The sequence below is a fragment of the Propithecus coquereli genome, unplaced genomic scaffold, assembly GCF_000956105.1.
Source record: "Propithecus coquereli isolate 6110/MARCELLA unplaced genomic scaffold, Pcoq_1.0 Scaffold285, whole genome shotgun sequence".
In the NCBI taxonomy this organism is placed as follows: domain Eukaryota; kingdom Metazoa; phylum Chordata; class Mammalia; order Primates; family Indriidae; genus Propithecus; species Propithecus coquereli.
Genome location: NW_012148452.1, coordinates 140,746 through 145,009, shown reverse-complemented (window position 1 = coordinate 145,009; position 4,264 = coordinate 140,746). Strand labels below are relative to the sequence as shown.

Here is a 4,264-nt window from a genome sequence, read left to right as displayed (position 1 = left end):
TAACCTAAACATTCGTACTCCCATAATATGCTGAAATAAAAAAAAAAAAAAAAGATATTTATCATCTGGCCCTTTAAAGAAAAAGCTTGCTAACTCCTACTTTAGACAACCCTCTGGAAATGTTTTATTTTTACCGACATTTCATCAGTTGGCAATGGCCTGGCCAATGGTCTCATCTGCCACTAGGAAGACTACATACTAGCAGATTATAGATGCCTCTCTTTGGGGCCATGAATTGTGCAAACAAATCACAGCTGCTAATGGAACAATCTGGGTCACTCATGCTCAAGGTAAGGTTTCATTCACTGATGGGAATGAATGGAATTGAGCCACTAATCAAGCCTACAGTGTTCTGTACCATACTGTGATTGCCATCTAAATCCACCAATAATAAATATTTTGCCTGTGGCATAAGTCCCATCTACTATCCCTTGTTTCATATCCATTCAAAGTATATACGATGTCATAATTGAAAGAATACGTATTCTGTAGTTGTTGGGATCAGCTATTTATGTACTAGGACAATGTGGTTGGTAGTGTTTTTCTGTTAATTTATGTCTTTTTTCTCTATTTATTCTACCCAATGCTGAGAAAGTGGTGTTAAAATCACCAATGTGGATTGCAGAGTTAATTATTCATCCTTTTAATTCTGTTGATGCTTGTTTGATGTATTTTGAAATCCAGGTTTAGGTTCATACACATTTAAATTTTCCTGACAATTTGACTCTTAAACATCATGAAATATCTCTGGTAATAAACTTTGTCTTAAAATAGATTTTTACTTAATAATTTCCAATTTCTTATATTTGTTGTTTGCATGATATATCTTTTATCATGCAATTACTATCGTCATATTAATGTCTCTATATTGAAAGTGAATCTCTTATAGGTAATTTCCTATACTGGAGTACATTAATATTTAATGTAATTTTTATATGGTTGAATTCGATGTACCATTTAATATTTGTTTCTTGTTTATCCCTCTTTTTCTTATGCCTCTGCCATCCTTTTCTGCCTTCTTTTGAATTAACTGAATAATTTTTGGTATACCATTTTCATTGAAATACTGGCTTTTTATGTATAGCAATGTTGAACCTTGCAATAGTATAGCTCCATATACCTACCCTAATACCCTTCGTCCTTTGCGCTATAGTTATCATATGCATTACATGTACACACAATATAATCCCCACAAAATAATGCTATAATTTCTTACATATAAAAATTATAAAATTATAATTTTATCATTCCTATGTATTTTACACAAATTTTAAGAAGAAAAATATCATCCTTTACATTCAACAAGAAATTTACAATATTCCTCATTACTTACTAAAAATGCAAGTTTGCTTCTGGTATCACATGTCACTTTAGCATGATTTCTAGTATGAATGTGGTGGCTTTATTGCTCCTTCATCCTTGAGGGATATTTTTGTTTGATGGAGAACTTTGGGTAATCAATATTTGATTTTTTCAGTCCTTTAAACATGTTATTCCACTGTCTCCTGGCTTCCATGGTTTCCAATGGGAAGTCAATAGTTTGTTAAATGTACTTTCTCTGTATGTAATGTATTATTTTCTGCTGCCTGGTTTTAAGATTTGCTCCTTACTTTGGTTCTCTCAGAAAGTTGACTATGATGTCCTGAGAAATGGCTTTTTTTGTATTTGATCATATGTGATGTTTGTCTTTTTAAAGTTGTAAATTTATGTCTTTCAACAAAAGTGAGTTTTTCACTTTTGCATATTTGTTTCTCCTTTACTCTCTCTCTTCTCACCTGCAATAACTACACATATGTTAGATCGGGTATTATCCCACATATTGCTAAGGCTCTATTTATTTTCTATTTTAACTCTCATTAAGTTTGGAAATTTCTAATGATCTACCTTCAAATTCTTTTATTCTTTATCAATTCTGCTGTTAACACATCCAGTTCATTTTCATTTTTGATACTGTATTTTGAAGTTCTAGACTTTATATTTGGTTACTTTCTATATTTCATATTTCTCTACTGAGATTTCCTATCTTCCCATCTAACAAGCATATTTTCCTTCATGTCATTAAGCGTAGTAATAACGGTTGATTTAAAATACTTTCTACTGGCTGGGCGCGGTGGCTCATGCCCGTAATCCTAGCACTCTGCGAGGCCAAGGTGGGAGGATTGCTTGAGCTCAGGAGATCGAGACCAGGCTGAGCAAGAGCGAGACCCCATCTCTACTAAAAATAGAAAGAAATTAGCCAAACAACTAAAAATAGAAAAAATTAGCCGGGCGTGGTGGCGCATGCCTGTAGTCCCAGCTACCCAGGAGGCTGAGGCAGAAGGATCGCTTGAGCCCAGGAGTTTGAGGTTGTTGTGAGCTAGGCTGATGTCATGGCACTCTAGCCAGGGCAAGAGAGTGAGACTCTGTCTCAAAAAAAAAAAAAATACTTTCTACTGTTTACTACATCTGGATCATCTTGGGGTTCATTCTGCTAATGTGCTGTGATCCTACGGATTGAAGCAATAGCTCCTTCCTGAGAGTTTTCAACCTGCCATTCCTTATGGCTAGCCCTACTGATTTCAGACTTGCCTAGCCAGCCCCCAAAATTGTGTAAACCGACAAATCCCTTTAATATCTTACTGATTCTGTTTCTCTGGTAGAGTGCTGACTGATAGAGACATTTAGTCCAGTTTCTATTATTCCATTATGGCTGAATAACAAAAGTTATGAAATGATTTTAAGTTTTCCACAATGTCTTCCCTGACCCCAAATATCTCCCTTACTGCCTTTAAGAGTGCTTCTGAAATAATCTTTTGGATCTTTTAGAATTTGAATATACGGAGAAAAAGATACTAATATCAGGAGGTTTGCAGGAAAGTATGATCTGAAGAGAAGGCCAAGGGTATGGCTAGATAACATTTTGCTGAAGACATCAGGCATGTGACTCATGAATCCAGTCAATCAGCAGAAGCCAGGAATAGAGATGGGGAAATTCAAGAAAGATCTGTGGAGTATCCTCTTGTCTAATGGCATAGATGCCCATCACACGGACAGAAGATACGCAAGGTTTTTGAGAATGCTATATCACTAGAAACATTGACAGCTTGGACTAAAAGGCACAGAGACAGGATAAAGAGAAAGAGGACTATGGGGTCTTGCAAAATTCTACAAGTGGGAAATAGTTTGACAGACCTACTCAGCTGCAAACGTGTGCTATCCTTCAATAAAATGGATGAATGACTCCAAGAGCAAGGATGTGGGCTAGAAGCACAAGCTGTGTGTACAAAGGCAGGGGTAGGCAGAGCTGCAGGCCCAGAAGACGGAGCTGCAGACCAGGAGGGCAAAGCATCAAGCCAAATAGGAAACTCAGGGCTTGAAACTTAATGGAATTTGCCCTGCTGGATTTTAAACTTGTTCGGGATCAGTGACTCTTTTATTCTTTCTCATTTCTCCCTTTTGGAATGTGTATCCAATGCATGTCTTACTATTGTATTTTGACAGGAGATAACTTTTATTGTTTCATGGGTCTATAGGTGGCCAGGAATTTTGCCCTAGGATGAGTCCTAGAGTCTCAACCACAACTGATCTGGGTGATTTAGATGACGATGTTGGGGCTTTTGAGCTGATGCTATTTTAAAGAAAGTTTTGTACTTACACTGTAATGAGTTGAGACTTTTGGGAATGTTGGTATGGGGAAAAGGTACTTAGCATATGGCATGAATATGAATTCTGGGAGGCAGAGGATGGAATATAGTGAAGTGAATGGTAGCCCCAAAATAGAGATGTTCATATCCCTCATAAGACCAAAGAATAACTGGCAAAATAAGTGATTAAGTTATAGAAACAGAGAGAAATCGCTTATTCTAGATTATCCAGGTTGGTAATTAAAGTCGCATTTACCTTTGTAAGAAATACAGAAGAGAGCAGACACACAGATGGGGAGGATACAATGCAATCAGAGAGACAGAGATTGAGTGATGTGGCTATAAATAAAGGAACTCTAAAAGGCACCAGAAATTGGAAAAAGCAAAGAGTAGATTCTTCCTTAGAATCTCCAGAGAGAGGACTACCTTGCTTACACCTTGATTTTGGACTTTTGGCCTCCAAAACTTTAAAAGAAGAAATTTTTGATATTTGAAGCCCCCAAGTTCACGGCAAATTGTTATGGCAACTATAGGAAAAAAATATTGAGTAATTTTGGATGTCATCCTGAACAACGTAAATTTCATACTATGGACAATCTGCCCAGGACTAAGATTTCTGGGTTCTATGGTAGGTGTATACT

At 36.6% G+C, this 4,264-nt stretch overlaps 1 protein-coding gene across 3 annotated transcripts in view; it reads right to left on the bottom strand.

Moving 5' to 3' along the window:
- BCAS3 (breast carcinoma amplified sequence 3) overlaps nt 1-4,264 on the bottom strand; it is a 507,686-nt gene that overhangs the window by 403,477 nt on the left and 99,945 nt on the right. The window lies entirely within an intron of this gene.